General features: G+C 39.9%; 1 protein-coding gene, 1 long non-coding RNA gene and 1 pseudogene across 5 annotated transcripts in view; 1 reads left to right on the plus strand and 2 right to left on the minus strand.

Moving 5' to 3' along the window:
- Positions 1-19,607, minus strand: part of LOC311077822 (complement C3-like) — a 515,769-nt pseudogene that overhangs the window by 312,539 nt on the left and 183,623 nt on the right. The gene's annotated exons all lie outside the window — the stretch shown is intronic.
- Positions 1-19,607, plus strand: part of LOC311077816 (complement C3-like) — a 277,870-nt gene that overhangs the window by 247,017 nt on the left and 11,246 nt on the right. The window lies entirely within an intron of this gene.
- LOC311077856 lies at positions 1,090-8,291 on the minus strand. Its single transcript, XR_014605007.1, has 6 exons — positions 8,097-8,291; positions 6,261-6,356; positions 4,306-4,457; positions 3,670-4,203; positions 3,310-3,522; positions 1,090-1,944 (listed from the first exon to the last, which is right to left on the minus strand). It is a non-coding gene; the product is annotated as an uncharacterized lncRNA (long non-coding RNA).

Below are 19,607 nucleotides of genomic sequence, written 5' to 3' on the forward strand. Positions count from 1 at the left end.
ACCGTATACACAGCAAATTTGAAAGTGTTAAATTAACACTCGTAGTGAGAAAATTAACACTTTTTCGGGGTTTATATAGGTCCACACTAAATAGAGTTAAACTAACACTTTAAATAGTGTTACTTTTTTTACACTTGCTTAGTGTAAAAACAACACTGTAAGTGTTCACCGTTAACACCATTAGTGTTCCCCTACCTCATTTACACCAAGATAGTGTTGAAACTACACTAGGTGTCTCAATATCTTAACACCAAGAGACTTATTTCCACACTAATACAGTGTTCATACAAAACCCTGATTAAGGTAATTAAATTTCACTAAAAATCTGTGCCTTCAATTAAATGTCAACAGGCTGTATCAGTTTGAAATTTTATTTTCAACACAGATGTAACAATTATACCAACACAAAAGTACAATATTTTCACCATCATCTGACCCATATACACTGCAGATCTAAAGCAAACACTGATCTCCATAACGGTGTCTTAAAAAAATAGATTTTCTCCTTTGGTGATTCTGCTTGTTAACATCAGGTGTCTTCAGTAATGCTCAATCATCAGTCAATCAATCACTTAATTATCTCATTAACTTCAACACTCTTGAGTGTTAATTTAACACTCATTTAACACTGACTCTGGAGCCATATAAACTCTCAGGAGAGTTAATTTAACACTGGACTTTTTGCTGTGTACACAAATTAAATTATCCCAAATAGGGAATAGTCTAAGCCTCACCGTATACACAGCAAATTTGAAAGTGTTAAATTAACACTCGTAGTGAGAAAATTAACACTTTTTCGGGGTTTATATAGGTCCACACTAAATAGAGTTAAACTAACACTTTAAATAGTGTTACTTTTTTTACACTTGCTTAGTGTAAAAACAACACTGTAAGTGTTCACCGTTAACACCATTAGTGTTCCCCTACCTCATTTACACCAAGATAGTGTTGAAACTACACTAGGTGTCTCAATATCTTAACACCAAGAGACTTATTTCCACACTAATACAGTGTTCATACAAAACCCTGATTAAGGTAATTAAATTTCACTAAAAATCTGTGCCTTCAATTAAATGTCAACAGGCTGTATCAGTTTGAAATTTTATTTTCAACACAGATGTAACAATTATACCAACACAAAAGTACAATATTTTCACCATCATCTGACCCATATACACTGCAGATCAAAAGGCCTGTAGAACTTCAAGCTGTTGGCTTTTACAAGTTCACCCAACTCACAATATCTCTGTACTTTAAATGCATGACGTTCTGAAAAATGTTCTGTGAAAAGTTTATCGACAATAAAATACACAGTGCTGTCAATGAAAAGTAACTTCAGAATCTGACTGAAAACAGGAATTTCATTCTCACATTGCATTGAGGTCTTGTCTATATTCTGTCCCATCTATTTGGACCCAGTCCATGAAATGAATGCTTGTCTGTTTGGGATTCTGTAGCATTCCAGCCAACTTTTCACCATTGTCAACAGCATTCCAACAAAATGTTTTCATTGGTCCACACTCAACTTGACTCAATGGTGTTGTTTCCCAAAGATTGACAACTGATGACTTTCAAATTCAGAATTTCAAAAACATCCCCAAATCTGTCAGTGTATTCTTAAAAACTATGCTTAACCTCGAACCTCATGTTCAAAACGTGCACTTACGGTTCAAATTTTGCGAACACAGGCTGGATAATGCACCATAATGTGTGGTCTGCAGGAAGGTAAAGTTGACCAGGGCTTCCGCGTAGGACAAGTTGAAGACATAGTGAACTTTCAAAAGTTCAAAGGCACTCAAGAAGTTGGTTTCACAGCAAGGGATAAGGCACTTGTCCACAATGATATAAAAGTGGTCGATCCTGCCCTTTGATCCTTCCTGATCCAAGTAGAAATGTCTGGTGGCCCTCCCTCACACCGAGATGGCCTTCAATACTGGTGCAGGACTGAAAAAAAAAAATATTAAACAAGAAAAAAAAAACGAATTACAAGGTGAAATGATAAATGCATTAAATCTGGTGCTCTTAACTTGATCACATTCAAATTAACAAAAAATAGAATTAAAATCAATTTAAAAAACAAAACAAAAAAAGACTATATGACAAACCTTAACCCAATATGTGCCTGACAAAACCAGTTGGTATCATGCTTTGTGTATTACAGTGAAAGGATAATGTCATAAAAAGGAATCCCTTATTCAACAAACCTGTTTTAGATCTTCACCTCATTATGTAAGAGCTCCAATAACTAAATTAAAGGGTTAGTTCACCCAAAAATGAAAATCCTGTCATTAGCTACGTTTACATGGACACAATCGGAATGAAATCAATCAATCATCAAGGTGTTTACATGAAAGTAATCGGATCTGATGTTTTGACATGCGCACGCTGCACGAATATACAGAGTTTCCCGCTTTTCGCGCATAAATATTCTCCTCTATTGGTTCTTTATTTGTTTTAAAAAGCAGACGTAATATTAATTCGTCTCTGGTCATAATTTAGAGCATATAAACCGTTTTGCCGTGCTGCTTATTGATCATGCAGGAAAAATGCCCCTCCCCGCGGCCAAAACCAGTCGTCTGTGGATGAGAATCCAAAACAAGGACTGGTGGGACGTTGTCCTGCTTCACTTCACAGACGCGCGAGTGAAATGAGAATTTTAGAATGACGGGAAACTTATTAATATGACACTTTATTCAACAGGAAGAACAGCTCGTTCCGCGCGTCATACGTCATTACGCTAGTGAACGTCATTGCACATGCACAGTCCTTTCAGTTTCGGTTTTCAATCCAATCAAGTGTTTACATGTTCTCTCGATCGGATTACAAAAGGGATAAACCACCCCTGTCAATCCGATCGAAATTTCATTCGGAACGAGCTCAATCGGATCGATTAAGGTGTTTACATGAAGGTTTTTTAGTCCGATTGAGCCGTCAATCCGATTATAAGTGTCCATGTAAACGCAGCTATTTACACGCACTCAGGTTGTACCAAACCTGTAAAAACGGGCCGCTTTGGGCAGCCATTGACTTCCATAGTAGGAAAAAAAAAATACTATTAGAGTCAATGGCTGCCTAAAGCGGCCCATTTACAAACTTTCTTTAAAATACCTTCCTTTGTGTTCAGCAGTACAAAGCGAGGGGTGAATTTTTTGAGCAAACTATCCTTAAGTGTGTCAGGTCAGAGAGACAAATTGTGCAGAGGGTTCAGTCCCAATGACCATGAATGAAAACCACTGCATTTTAGGGTTTATAAACCAAATCTTAATTTAAATATTCACAATGACTTTGCAACAGTAATGTGAGTTTTACCTTATGGAAATGCACAAGTCTGTCAATAGCCTCTGTTGGACTGATCTTAGTCGTCTTCCTCTCTGGAGGCGGTGGCAGGAGATACAACAGCAGCAGGACAGATGAGTGAAATGGGACAGCGACTCCAAGCAAACACGTTTTGGGATCTTCCTCGAACAAGTTAAGGCACCAGGAGATGAACCCTGTTCCCTTTTCCGGATCGTAGAAATACTCCTGTGAAAAAGACGAGAACACTTTTTGCAAAATCTGAATAGTCATTACATAAATAATAGAAACTGTTATTACATGCCACAAAAAAGGAGTATATAACTTCATGTCAAACATGATTGTTTCAAATACACCTATACAAAAGATTCTTACATAGCCCTCTGTTGAAAACGGGTCTCTCTGGTTAGGAAAGAGAGAAATAATGCCCAAAGCATAAGTTTCCCGCTGTTTGCGGGTGGGGATACTCCTGCAATATAAAAAAAAATATATGGTTAATGGTAACTTAACTTTGTCTACATCAGGGGTGCCCAATCCTGCTCCTGCCGATCGACTGTCCTGCACAGTTCATCTCCAACCCTAATCAAACACACCTGAAGCAACCAATTAAGGTCTTCAGGATCACTTGAAAATTAAAGGCAGGTGTGTTTGATTAGGGTTGCAGATGAACTTTGCCGGACAGTCGATCGGCAGGAGTAGGGTTGGGCACCCCTGGTCTACATCAATTGATACATCTGTGTGTATTTCTTGCATCTGTGCATTGAAGTCTTACCCATGAATCTCTGTCATGTGACAATCAAAAATTTTAACAAGCTGACGTCTGGTGCGATGCTTTATAGTTTTAGTTGTCTGGTATTCGTCAAGCACTTCCTCACCACCAGATTTTTTTCCCAGTGCATCTTGGACAGTCTGATTAAACGACCACAATACAGATGAACACATGAAGACTACTAAAATGGTGAAAATTATTATATGGACAAGTTAACTATAATGAAAAACATGCATACATACCCGTTTTGCCTTTACAGCGTCCATGTTAAAACTGTTGCTGACCATTGCTGTTTGATTTTGCACTGCTCTCTCTGACTCTTCATGGTCAGTTGAAGAGTGTGAAATAGTGTCAGTGCATGTGCTGGGGGTTGAGGATCTTGTGGGTGAAAACTCTTGACAGAGAAAAGCAAAACATCATTTTAATGTTTTCTCTGAAGGCATTCAATCAAACACGGCTTTGTCTAAATGTTTTTTACTTCTGAAGCAAGAATTTTCCATCACAAATCAAATTAAAGGGTTAGTTTAACAAAAATAAAAATGATGTCATTAATCACCCTCATTACTTCCAAACCCATAATACCTCCATTCATCTTCAGAAAGACAGATTGAGATATCTTGATGAAATCAGAACTTTCTGAACCATTCATAGGCAGCAACATCATTGCAACTTCAAGGCCTAGTGCTGCGCTGTCCTTTACTATGTGGATAGCGACTTTACTATCTGGGCCTTGGTGGTAATTACGTTGCTGCCCATGGATGGTTCAGAAAGCTCTTGGATTTCATCAAAAATGTCTTCATTTGTGTTCTGAAGATTAACGAAGGTCTTACGGGTTTGGAACGACATGAGGGTGAGTAATTACTGACATTTTCATTTTTTGGGTGAACTAACACTTTAAAATAAAATAGTAAAAATAAGTATAGGCCTACACCCTTGTAAGTTCTCATTCTCATGCTCTTAACTGAAAAGTAATTTTAACAATAGCATGAAAAAAATATAACGTACTAAGAATGAACAATACTTCTACAGCATTTGTTAATTTTAATCTCAACATTTGCTAATACATTATAAAAATCAAAAATTGTATCTGTTAACGAATGCACTATGAACTAAAATGAACAAACAAACAGTTCTACTTTTATTAACTAATACTAAAGTTAAAGGAGAAGTTCACTTTCAAAAAAACTTTTGCTGATAATTTACTCACCCCCATGTCATCCAAGATGTCCATGTCTTTCTTTCTTCAGTCGCAAAGAAATTAAGGTTTTTGATGAAAACATTCCAGGATTTCCCCCCATGTAATGGATTCTATTGGGACCCAAACGGTAGAAGGTCCAAATGACAGTTTAAGTGCAGCTTCAAAGGGCTTTAAACGATACCAGACGATGAATAAGGGTCTTATCTAGCGAAACGATCGGTCATTTCCAAAATAAATAAAAAAGTTTTAGTTTTATAAGCACAAATGTTCGCCTTGCTCTGTTCTGTGATGCGCGTTCGTGACGTCACGTAATACGCAATTACGTTGAAAAGGTCACGCTTGAAAAATTTCTGTCCTGAAGAAAATGTTCTTTTTGGCTTTTTAATATTAAAACACCCAGGATACGCACACGAAATGGGCATTTTAAACGATAAACTGACACAAATACATTTGAAAATGTGTATATGGTCCTCCTTCCGCACATTTGTAAACACGTCAAGCGTGACCTTTTCAACGTAATTGCGTATTACGTGACGTCTTCAACGCGCATCACAGAACAGAGCAAGGCGAGCGTTTGTGCTTATAAAACTTAAACTTTTTTATTTATTTTGGAAATGACCGATCGTTTCGCTAGATAAGACCCTTATTCATCGTCTGGTATCGTTTAAAGCCCTTTGAAGCTGCACTTAAACTGTCATTTGGACCTTCTACCGTTTGGGTCCCAATAGAATCCATTACATGGGGGGAAATCCTGGAATGTTTTCATCAAAAACCTTAATTTCTTTGCGACTGAAGAAAGAAAGACATGGACATCTTGGATGACATGGGGGTGAGTAAATTATCAGCAAAAGTTTTTTTGAAAGTGAACTTCTCCTTTAATGTTAGTTAACACATTAATGTTAACAAATGAGACCTTATTTTAAAGTGTTAATATACCTCAAGAATATTGCTATACGACTAAGTACATTTCTAAGAAGTAGCACAAGCTTCTTAACTTACCTTCATTGAGAAAATCTTGTAACGTACAATCACTGAGCAATTTCACAAATTTCTTTACACCTTTATGGTACTGAACTTTTACCAGCATGATGAAAGCTGTTGGTCAAGAAAAATGCAGATTATGACGTTGTTAATATTAAAGCAGTTCAAGCGAGCCACTGTTGTAAGAAGCTCCATTTGTCACCCCACAAATGTTACACTAAAGTGAAATCGCGGCAAATTAATTTGTATCTACTATCATGTATACGATTACAGATGAAGCGTGCACGTCAAACACACATGCAGAGCAAACAGTCATATGCTGGCAGAAAGTTGAGCAAAATGCTTCTTGCTTATCTGATAATTTACCGTTGCATTTTACCTTGCAGACAAGAGTAATCGCTGTAACTTACTTCCTATAACATTCAAAGCTGCGCGTTCAAGGTCAACGTAATTTGAAAAAAATAAAATAAAGATTCGCGTCAGTCAGAGATTATTTGTGGAACAATGCACAGTTAACAGTTATACTATAATATTGGAGCTAAAAATGCATTACAGTGCCTTATTTGGCAGCACAAATAACGTGAGCCCTAAGGGGAATGTGGATTCGTACAGGCTACGTACATTTGCGTTAATTTAACAGTTAAAGGTAGTGTAGGTAGGATTGTTATAAAAAACTTTTTTTCCAAATTTGTTTAAACTTTTTATATATATCAATACATAATTAAAATGTAAGTACTCTGAAAAAAAAGAGTATAAAAATCGAGTGACTCTAGACCGTTTAATCTGCATTAAACACAGCTCATTATTTCCATTCGGACGAAACAAAGGATTGGCTTAGGCGACTGTCACTCTCTCTCGCAACCATGGCAACCACCCTTTTGCTAAGGATCTGCCCACGTGCGCGGCTGCGCGCACCCCTTTGATTTGAGGAATTCAAGAGGAACGGAATGCAAAACTCGATGCAGGTCCTCATGTCCAAGAAGTGCTCCTTGCCCTGCACTTCGACCACCCCGTCCTCGGCCTCTACTTCCTCGGACCCTAGTTGCACGGCCGCTTGCACGACCTCCTCTGCTTCGCCCTCGACCCCGGACCTGTCCTCGAGCTGACGATGCGGTACTTGTCACCGGAGTGTAATGTTAGTCCTCATCAGAGTCAACAATGCTTTCATCATGGAAACTCTTACATGCAGAACACCATATATGTTATGAATCTTACACGAAATTCATCTTCATCACAGTGTAACTGATGGTAATGGAAAAACGTGTATCAATGCAACCTGTGTTTAGATTTGCCTTATAGATAACTAGCTCGTTAGCGAATCAAAAAAAAAATATTTTAAACTTTACCAATATCAATATGCTAGCTTGATAGTGAGTACTAAAATACATCTTATTTGTTTATATTCATAATGATAAAGTTAGATTTTTTTTATTACATGTGATTCTGACATGATGTCACTACATGCACTGTGCCGCTCGTCTCGGGTAAATAATGCGTCTCCAGCTCAGTGGTCGGAGTCGCGCGTTCATGTGTTTTGGGGGCGTGGCTTTGGAAGGAGCCCAGAAGGGAGGGGTTGGAGTGAATGGAAATAATGAGCTGTCTTTAAAACAGTCGTGAGAGGTCTACAGACACTCGATTTTTATACTTTCTTTTTCAGAGTACTTACATTTTAATTATGTATTGATATATAAATAAAGTTTAAACAAATTTGGAAAAGAAGTTTTTTAGACAATTCCTACCTACCCTACCTTTAAACAAAATCACAGAAATAACCCTGTTATCTTTCCCTGACTCTAAAATATAAGAAAACTTAAGCTTAAAACAGCTAACTAACATAAATTATGCAACTCTTACCTCAGTTTGCCAACGAACAATCAAAACGGCCTCGAGATCCAATCGGTGGTCTGTCGTGTTATCTGAAAGGAAATAACGTTAGCACTCAGGCAATGTTGAAAAACGTACTAATATTATTCTGAATGGTGAGAAATGTAAACTAAACATGAAAATTGGTTAAAAAAAAATGAACTGGTTATAAACTTTTATACCTGTTTGAACCATAGACAGTAAAAGAAATGGACACAGCGACCCCATTGGAACTCAATTGAGACAAGTGAAGCCCATTTTCAGCGATTTCTTAGCACTTCCTTTCCTGATGCGCAGACTCAAACCGAGCAAAGCGTTACACGGACCACGTGAGCAACCCGTCTGTCTTCTAGTAGCTGTGCCAAGAGAAATCTGAATCATTCCCTTCCGAATCTTGCAGAGACGGAGAGTGTGAGTAGGAGCTGTCCATAAGCTTTGAGCAGGAGAAACTTTTGCTAGGTATTCTGATTAATTATATTGTCATTTTGCCTCCACGTCCCCCCGATTGCCCGCGAGCTTCTCCTCCCGTCTATACGGTAATCTCTCTAGTGTGCGACAGAGAGTCGCGTGGTTATGACGCAATCGTTAGCCTACTTTTACAAAAACTGCTTCTACGGGTCCATAACATAAGCTACAAGGTAATGGAGCATTTTATACATTGTCGTGTATCTTTAGAAATAAATAATGGACAAATGGAGTCTTTAAACGCCTCAGATGTAAAGTTATTCGCTGTCAAAGTGACGCCAAAATGAATGGGAGTCAATGGGATGCTAACGCACGTGAAGTTCTGCTACAAGATGTCGGCACCCGGCCGACTTCAACTTCCGGTCGACTTCCTTCCCGCCTGGTTTGAACGCTCCTCTCCTCGTGGTCGTCCGCCATTAAACAAAAAGGAAATGTGCAAGGACCGGAAATTGGATCAACTCATCACCAGTGTAAATTATATCAACTCGTTGTAATGACGCTGACTCTGACCACTGATTTACTCTGCAAGTGTTGATGCCATTCAAATCAACACCAGACTCAAAACACTTTTTAACTCTGAAAAATTAACACCATAAAAACAACTCTAAACTACACTGGATATTTTGCTGTGTATGAACAATTAACACGATTGCTCGTAGTAATTATTCAAATAGGTCAGTACAATTGTATCAATTGTCAGGGTAAATTTCATGTAATTTGAATTTAGTTATTGCGCAAACTGTCCATTTAGCGAACTGTATGCGGCTTCCTTATTAGAATCTACAGGCCTGTAAACAACGACAATAACCCTCCTCTGGCCACAAGGATGGATATTTTCGTGTAATTACCTTAAGGCACCTTAGATATCACAATAGTTAAACAAAATAGAGCTTTGTAGCTTAAATCATATCTTCAGGGACTTCAAATGATGGAACAATGAAACAGATTAAATTCAAAGATTATGGAATTTAATAAAACAACTAAAGATTACGTATACTACTTAAAACACGCAGGAGTAAATATGCGTAACAAAACAATAATACAAAAATGATGATCATACGAAATATTGGAGAGAGAGAGAGAGAGAGATTCTCAGGACATAAACAATTCAAACAGTTTCTTTCACAAAGAGACCCAAAGGCTTTAGGAAGTTCTCAGACAACCTTAAAACAGCATTTCTTTTCAGATTTACGATATTAAAATGGTAACGTTACTTGCTTTTGATATGGCCCCTTTTGTGTAGCTGGTTTGAAAAAGCCGTGTGTCCAACGCGTCTTCCGTTTGAAGGTGGAGGATGAAATGGACTCAGTGGCAGCACGGACAAAGATGACTAATCGCGCATTCGTTTCGTTCGTGAATACACTGAACGAAGGACAAAATATCAAACTGAGGTAGATAAAAGAAAAAGACTTAGATTTAAAAAGAAATTAGAAAGTAAACGAAGAGTTATGACGTTGTAGTGAAGAAGAATGGACCTCTCTCTGGCGAACAGCAGCATAGATGAGAGTGTGGCGCCGTGTTTTGAAGGAGCATACAGTCACGCCTCCAAACGGGCATAACCCAATCATTTGGGAGGACGTGTTGCGGCAACCTTCTTTTGTTTTGCAAAGTACACGCCCTTTGGGACGATGTACACTCTAAAAAGAGATGTGTTAAAAATGACACATGTTGTGTCAGTTTTAACACATGTAGTGAGTGTGCTCAGGGACAACACATGTTGTGTCAAATTCAACACAATAAATGTGTAAGTCATTTTAACACACAAATTGTGTCATTTTAAAAAATAAAGCGAAAGGGCCAGATGCAAAAATATTAACCGTTTAATCAATAGTCGAGAACAGAATGCATGTGCACACAAAGTACAAGACAATGTTTCAAGCTCAATGACTGGACAGACTCACTGTACTGGACATTATTCAGTTATTCACACTTCAACCCCTAACTGATAATGCTGCTTTTGACAAAAGTTCATGAAGAGATAACAGTTAACCGAGTTTGCACTTTGAATTTAATTAAAATGAAGCAACTGACAAAGTATTGTATATAAATAACTTGTATTTCCACTGGCCTGTTAGTTTGAGAACATAGCAAACACTGCATACCATTCACAGTGATGGTGGGTGTCGGCACTCAAAATGATGAGTTGAAAACAACACAACCTGTAAAAAGAGATGTTAAAAATGACACATGTTGTGTAGATTTTAACACATGTAGTGTGTGTGCTCAGGGACAACACATGATGTGTAGATTTTAACACATGTTGTGTCAGTTTTAACACATGTAGTGAGTGTGCTCAGGGACAACACATGTTGTGTCAAATTTAACACACAACCTGTGTCGATTCTTAACACATCTCTGTGTTTATAAGGACTACACATTTTGTGTTACCTTTAACACAACTAATGTGTTATTCCTCTTACACAGAAGTGTGTTGAAACCTTTTACACACTAATGTGTTATAGTTACACAACTTGTGTCAGATATGTGTCACGTGACTGTAGTCGGTGTGTATTTGCCAGAGTTACTTCCTGTGTTTTTACAACTGAGTGTTTGGACGAACACTGAAACGTTTTGTTAACTTGTGTTTATGGAGTCCAGTGACGTTTAATAAAGAGTTTATTTGAACATTTGGATGGTTTAGACATCATGAATCTACATAGACAAGCTCTTATTGAGAATTAACAGAGGTTTAGATGTTGATGTTTCATTGAATGTGTTATCTGAAGTCACCAGAATTGTGATTAATGGCTCCTTTATTTGAGCTCTTGACCCTTTACTCTTCTTTCAGTTTTTCTCTGGCTGCTTTAACTGTATTTTAATAATATACATTTGTTATGGTGAGAGAAAATATGATCAGATGTTTCTTGATGATGTCATAATCAGCAAGTGCTGATCTGGTCAAGTTTGTGAGTATATGGATGGTGAGCATTTAGTTTATTTATGTGCTGTTAGTTATAACAAGCTTGTGACACAACATCATGCTATCCAGCAATGCAGAATAAAAAAAAAATGTTTTCTGAAAATTTTAATCTGTACCAGAAATTAGTCAAACACAGACCTCAAGAATCAGCGCATGAATCTCAACAATGGTGACAAACAAAAAGCTTCATGCCGCAATGCATGCTGGGAGTCATGGATGAGATTTGCACTTTGGTGGCACCCAGCATGCATTGCTGCATGAAGCATTTCGTTTGTCACCATTGTTGAGATTCATACGCTGATTCTTGATATCTGTTTGATACCTTAGACTGTAAGATTCTGTACGAACTGTGTATTTATTAATTAATTTTAAGCTAATTGCATTATGCTAATCTTTTATGTATTACACTTATCTTTCAAATATTAAACTCTTTCTGAGCTTTTGCTGAACAATCTTACATGTCCATGATGATAATATGTTCATCTGAGCATATTTTTCTCATGATTTTTTCTGCTGTTTCAAATGCACAAATTAAATACACATTTACAGCAATCAGAGAAAATTAATGTTAAAGAGTCAAGGGTCAAGAGCCCAAATAAAGCTGACACTAATCACGATTCTGGTGACTTTAAATGAAACATTCAATGAATTGTCAACAGCAAAACCTGTTAATTCTCAATAAGAGCTTCTGTAGAGTCTGACAGAAATAACGTTAATCTGGTTATTAATAACAAGTGAAAGCAACATTTGAAAAGGACATTGAAAAAGAGGCATGATGTGATTGGCTGCAAAAAAACACCCGTTAATCTTTAAGTTTTCATGAATTAAGATTTAATTTATTTATTTGAATATATTGCTTTATTTATTTTAGAGCATTTTATGGGATACCATATAAAATATACCTATATTTTTTTTCATAAAAACAAACTGCCCTCCACCCAGTGCTATTCTATCCAGAGTTACATTTTAACACACATTGTGTGTTAAAAATCTACACAACATGTGTCAAATTCCATCAACACATCTTGTGTGTTGTTTTTTAACACATCTCTTTTTAGAGTGTATACCGAAGAGATAAACTTGGTCATAAAACATTTATAAACTGGTATTAATGAAAGAATGCATCCTCTGGTACTTTGTGCTAAAGATTCAACACCATTGGGTTCTTCTGAATAAAACAATACCACGAATGATAATTCTGTGAGTTAATAACACAAAGATACATGATTTTTCATGATTATACGCATATCAGGGTAAGATTATATATCGTAAAGCTTATAGTTATATTGATTTGTCATACAGAGACCATGAAACACAACAAGAAATACATTTTCACATTTCAATACAATTTTAAAAGGGTAATCTTTGATCACACGTGGTCATAGATGCAAATTCGAGTGTCTCTGTGTGTGTGTGTGTGTGTGTGTGTCGGTGCGAGGAGTCACGCAAAGTTCACGCTGCTGTGTGAACTCTTGTTCTCCCGAGGTTCGTATGTGTGTGCGTATGTGTGTGCGTGTTCTCTTGAACTGATGAGGTTACAGTGGGCACATGTTCGAACATCTGGTTAAACAATGTTTTGTTGTTCTGAAGTGTTAATACGTGTTGGGAAATCCCGGGGGGTACGCGAGGTCAGAGCCGTCGCAATGGGGTAGGCAAGGTAGGCAGCTGCCTAGGGCCCCCAGCTGAAGGGGGCCCCCGATGGCCGCACGGTCATTTAGGTTGTGTATCTGCCCTTGTCAAACAGTATCAACCATTGTAAACAAACAACCACAGTGAGACAGCGCTATCACTTTCCAGTACTGCTCCGTGAGAGGGGCCCCCCAAACTAGAGGGATTCCCCCTATGCAACGACAAACAGTATGAGTGCCCTAATCACTGTAATGTTGAAGTGACATCCACCGTCGCGCACCCCCCATCAGGTCCCCCACTAGCTGTCAGTGGAAGAGAAACACTCAGCGCTACGCGGGCATTTAAATAAAAAAATGTCATCATGAAGCGTTCATACCCTTCACGATTTTTCAAAACACAGAGAAAGAAAGAAGAAGAGGAAAAACGCCAAAGACACAGCGGCAAGTAAACCATTATCATCTCCAAATACAGCTGTCTGACGTGTTTTCACATCTCTGCGAACATAACCTTGACATCAGTGACCAAACACAACGGTAGATGTGAGCGTTGTTAGAGGGTGAAAAAGTTCAACTAATAGTCATACACAACTTTGTTCTGTTTGCAGAATTTAAGCATAAAATACACACTAGACAACTTCTCGACACGTCACTGTTGTAGCTAACGTTACAGCGTTCGAAAACTTCCTTTGAGCTAAATCCTCTTGATGCACGAGCCCAGATTACGATCGCATGAGATTTTTTTGCGATGTAACTTATAAAGGCACGAGCTAGAGAAGTGTTCTCTTGACGGCTGTGTCTGCCCGCGGCTGCGGTCACGGTAAAAACTTTGTCAATTCCAAACAAATAGAGCTGGTCCTATGACTCCCATGCAGTTAGGTCCAAACAAAATAATCCATCAAGTCCGGTTACATTTTAGATTTACGCAGGCTATCAATTTCCGTTGGTGGTGTTTCTATTTCATCTGGAGAAAAATGCCCTTTTTCCTTCGCGTTTGTCCTTCTATTCAAGTTCTTTTCCTGTAAAGTAAATATCGAATCCTCCACACTTCACTTTCATGATATGCTATGAGAATAACAATAAACGTATGGCTATTCAACAAATGTTTTTTTTTTTTTTTTTTTTACTTTATTAGGTGCTTTGCTTAAATTTCTGTCTGTGCCAATTGATAATTCATGACTCTTAAAATGCACCAGAATACAAGAAATCCCATCTGAATTTTAAAAAATTTCCTGAGGGAGGACTTGGGACCGCACTTCACTCTTTTGCCTAGGGCCCCCAAATATCTTGAAACGGCCCTGCGCGAGGTCTCGCCAGCGTGGCGCCTCACTGGTCAGCAGATCCCAGCAGAGCAGTAAAACAGAATGGTTTTTGTTTATTCAGGAAGAAGAGATCTGTGTTCTCAGATCGGCAATCAATGATTTATGCAAATGGTAGACGCCGTTTGCTCGTCACATGTCTCATAGCTAAATAACACGGGATGCTCCTTTGTTTCTTCAGCGACGAAAAGAGCTGTGTATCCAGAATCAGACTCTAGTAATTTAATCACATGACACCATTTGCTTGGTGTCACAGTCCGAAAAGAACAGACCCACATAGCAACATTGTGTCGGCCCACATCTGGCACACGTGGAAAGATGATCTGGCCCACATGCAGCGTGGAATTACGGCACTTGGGTGGGCCACTCCTGTTTGCCAGATCTGGGCCACAAGCAGGCCATAGCAATGCCACATCTCAGCCAAGAGCAAAGAAATAAACCAGAACTGGACCTTATCTGAGCCACAAAATCTGTGTATATTAAATATGAAGTCATCTCAGCCTGTTAACAAAAAGAATCACTGAAAGAAAGAAGAGAACAGATGCATAATTTATTCATGTTGCAATGCATGCTGGGAGTTTTGTACAATGATGGTACCCAGCATGCATTGCAGCAAGGTACTTTAGATTGTCACCATTGTTGAGATTCATACGTTGATTATTGATGTCTGTGTTTGTCATTGAACAGTAATTTTTCGTGCTCATGTTTGTTAAAATCTTCTAACTGATTGTTATAATATTGCTGGACCTCACGCTGCAGTAACACAGGGTTTGTGATGAGAATATATTAATGGTACAACACAATTATTAGATTCAAATTACCTCAGTGAAACAGTCTATTTCATGATGATTATAAAACCATCATCACCTGATCTCATTTCACTTTAGCTTTCTTTGCTGCGAGAAAATCACCGTAAGGCTTCCGGTCTGAGCGGTGCCATGTGAGGACGTGTTTTTACCGAGCTCCTCGCCAACACTATTAAGAAATACAGAAGCAGCAATTTAATGTAAATACCTTTAGTCACGCTCATTATTGAAGCCAATACGTCATAACAGGCTGGACAATTTGAACAAACGCTCGTTGAAAATGTCTAAAAACCCCTGAAAAGCGCCTGATACAAGGGTTAGCTCCAAGGCTAGCCCAGAGGCTAACGCTGCACAAGATGGTGTAACGTTACCTAACGCCGTACTTGATCGCGGACCCGGACATGAGGCCATCCTCCTAGCAATCGCCGAGCTGAGGACTGAATTGCTCACCAAAGCAGAGGCACAATCCGCTGAAATTCGAAATCAGGTTGACCAGCTAAGAGCAGAAATTAAACTAGCCAATGATAATGCTAACGCCAAGAGTGAAGCCCTAGATAAACGGGTAGTCGCCCTCGAGTCGGCAGCTGACAGCCACTCCGATCTGATTGCTGCTCTGGAGCGGGATATGGCTAACGTGCGGAGGGAGCTCGCGACCCAGAAAGCACGAAATGAGGACTTGGAGGCACGGTCGCGCCGTAATAACCTGCGTATTACCGGGATAAAGGAAGGACGGGAGGACGGGAAGCGCGCAACGGATTTTATATCTCATTGCCTGAAGGAGACGCTTGGTCTCGATAAGCCCCCTTTACTGGATCGGGCACACCGTACGCTGCGTGTGAGACCTGTTAACAGTGACCCGCCGAGAGGCTTCGTCATCAGATGCCATTATTACCAGGAGAAGGAGGAAATACTAAGGAAAGCTGGGCAGATGAAGCAACTGATCACGGGGGACGGTGATAAGATCCGCATCCAACCAGACTACACACAAGCAGTGTCAAAGCAGCGGGCAGAGTTCAATGAAGTGCGGGGCCTGTTAAGGAGTTGTGAGGGAATCCGCTACGGCCTGTGGTACCCAGCGGAGCTGAGGATAACGACGTCAGATGGTGTGCGCAAAAGCTTTAAAGACCCAAAACAGGCCAAGGATTTCATAATTGAAAACCTGAAGCGCGCAACCTAAAGATGTGACAGCGCAGAGTGACGTACTTTCCGTGGTTTCATACATCCTGTATACAGAGGTATGTTTGATCAACGTTATCTGGACTACCATCTCGATAAAGACTTTATTTAAGCAAAGGGGATTTTAATATATCCAATCACCAGCTAAAGACCGTCAGCAAAGGCGCAAATTTACGACAAACTTTCTGTTTTGGGCTGATTTGGCCTTGATAACACACAACGGGTTGATTTAACATGTACACTTCCTTAAACCTAACTTAATAATAATAATAATAATAAGTTTATTTTATATAGCGCCTTTCTCAAACCCAAGGTCGCTTTACATAGTAGGAAGGCAAGGAAACACAACAACAACAACCAAAACAATACAACAAGACAAGTTATCTGTATGAAGCTATGAGTTAGGTGTGGAGAAGTGATCGTTAAACAAAAAGGTCTTGAGATGTGCTTTAAAGAAGGGAAGAGAAGGACAGTCACGAAGAGGTTGTGGGAGGCGGTTCCAGAGTTTGGGGGCCAAGGCACTGAAGGACCTGCCACCCAGGGTGGAGAGTCTGGAGCGGGGGATAGCCAAGAGATTTTGGTCAGAGGATCTGAGTGAGCGGGAAGGAGTGTAAGGGATCAGGAGGTCACGGATGTAGGGGGGAGCAAGGTTGTGGAGTGCTTTGAAGGTGAGTAGTAACACTTTGTATTTGATCCGGGACGGAACCGGTAGCCAGTGGAGTTGGTGGAGAATAGGGGTGATATGTGCTGATCGTCTGGTATGTGTGAGGAGCCTGGCTGCTGAGTTTTGAATATATTGTAGCCTTTGAAGTGATTTAGCAGGGAGACCAAGGAAAAGTGAGTTGCAGTAGTCTAGACGGGACATAATAAAGGAGTTAACCAAAATCTGAGCATCACTAACAGAGAGGAAGGGTTGGAGGCGAGCAATGTTGCGGAGGTGAAAGAAGGCAGTCTTAGTGAGTGATTTGATATGAGGATCAAAGCTAAGGGAGGAGTCAAGCAGAATGCCAAGGTTTTTAACAACAGGGGTAGAGTAAACAGGTGAACCATCAATGTTGAGAGTGAAGCTGGGAGATTTGGAGAGAATGCTTTTAGGGCCAATCAGGAGAATTTCGGTTTTATCTGTGTTGAGTTTGAGAAAATTGTTTTGCATCCATAATTTTAAGTCAGAAAGGCAGTCAGTGAGGGAGCATGGTGGTGGGTCAGAGGGAGAGGGAGTGGTAAGATAGAGTTGGATGTCATCTGCATAACAGTGGAAGTTAAGACCGTGGCTGCGTATGATCTGCCCAATAGGGAGGATGTATATGAGAAAGAGTAGTGGCCCAAGTACAGAACCCTGGGGAACACCACGAGTGACAGGGGACTTGGAAGACTGATGTGGACCCAGTGTTACAAATTGCTTTCTGTTGGAGAGGTAAGACTGAAACCAAGTGAGTGCTGTGCCAGAAACACCAATAGCAGACAGACGGGCGATTAGAACATTGTGGTTGATGGTATCAAAAGCAGCACTAAGGTCAAGGAGGATGAGAATGTTAAGTGAACCAGAGTCAGCAGACAGGAGGAGGTCATTAACTATGCGTAGAAGAGCAGTCTCTGTACTGTGACATGAACGGAAGCCAGATTGAAAAGACTCATACAGGTCATGGTGATTAAGAAAAGTGTGAAGTTGAGAAGCCACCACTCTTTCCATTACCTTGGCCAGAAAGGGGAGGTTGGAGATAGGGCGGTAGTTTGATAGTGATGTTGGGTCGCAGTCCGGTTTTTTGAGAATGGGTGTGACTGCGGCAGTCTTGAGGGCAGCAGGCACAACACCAGAGTTCAGGCAGGTGTTTACAATCAGTGCAATGGGTTCAGATAAGGATGTGTTGCAGGCTTTAAGTAGAGGGGTGGGGGCAGGGTCAAGCTGACACGATGAAGAGTTTGATTTATTAATAATGTCAGTGATAGTGAGGGAGTCAATAGCGGTGAAATGGGAGAGCTTAGGACCCAGAGAGGGGGGAGATGAAGAGAGAGAGATAGCATTGGGGTTGAAGCAGTGGTAAATTTGGCTAATTTTGTCATCAAAGAAGTGTAAGAAGGCCTGACACTGCTCAGGGGTCTTAGGACAGGCAGTGACAGGTGGTTTGAGGAGTTTGTCCACAGTCCTGAAAAGGGTTTTAGGCCTGGACATGGAGGAGGTTATGAGTAATGAGTAATAGTTTGAACGGGCAGCATTGAGGGCATCCCTATATGTCAGAGTATGTTCGGTGTAAAGCATGGAGTGAATTGTAAGGCCAGTTTTCTTATATAGCCGTTCAAGACGGCGGCCAGAGGCCTTAAGTTTCCTGAGCTCAGGGGTGAACCAGGGGCAAGTACGGTTAGCTGGTATAAGCCTAGTCCTGACAGGGGCTAAGCTATCAAGCAGGCTGGTCAGGGTGCCATTGTACGTAGCAACTAGGTCATCCGCGGACGAGAGCTCGTCAAGGTCCAATAGTGGTGAGGCCTCTATAGAGGCAGCAAACATGCTGTGGTTTATTGGCCTGATGTTACGACATGTGATAGTTGTTTTTTCTGAGGATGGAGGAGGAGTGATCATATGAAAACGGCATTCAATAAGCTTATGGTCAGAGACACCTGAGATGGAACCAGAGACAGAGATGTCATTTAGACCAGAAGAGCAGAGCAGATCCAAAGTGTGGCCGTGAGTGTGAGTAGGAAAGTCAACATGCTGTGTCAAACTAAAACAGTCCAATACAGAGTTAAACTCTGAGGTGTATGAACGATTTGTATCCACATGAATGTTAAAATCCCCTAACATAATCATAGCAGAACAAAGAGATGAAATAACAGTGAGAAGTTCATTCAATTCAGACAGAAAATTTACAGATGGTTTAGGGGGGCGATAGATTAGCAATAGCAGAAGGGGTATGGTTGAAACAACCTTCACAGCAATATATTCAAAGGATGTCACTTCAAATGGCCTAAGTTCTTTAACAGTCAGATCTGAGCGGTACACTACAGCCAACCCACCCCCTCTCCCTACAGATCTGGGTTTGGATAAGTAGCAGTAGCCAGGGGGAGTCAGCATGTTTAAATTAATGTAGTCACCGGGTTTTTGCCAGGTCTCTGAGAGACAAAACAAATCACATTTTTTGTCCACAATGATATCGTTTATTAGGGCCGTTTTGTTTGAGATTGAGCGCACATTTAGG

This window comes from Abramis brama (genome assembly GCF_963993115.1).
Source record: "Abramis brama genome assembly, chromosome: 2".
NCBI lineage: Eukaryota > Metazoa > Chordata > Actinopteri > Cypriniformes > Leuciscidae > Abramis > Abramis brama.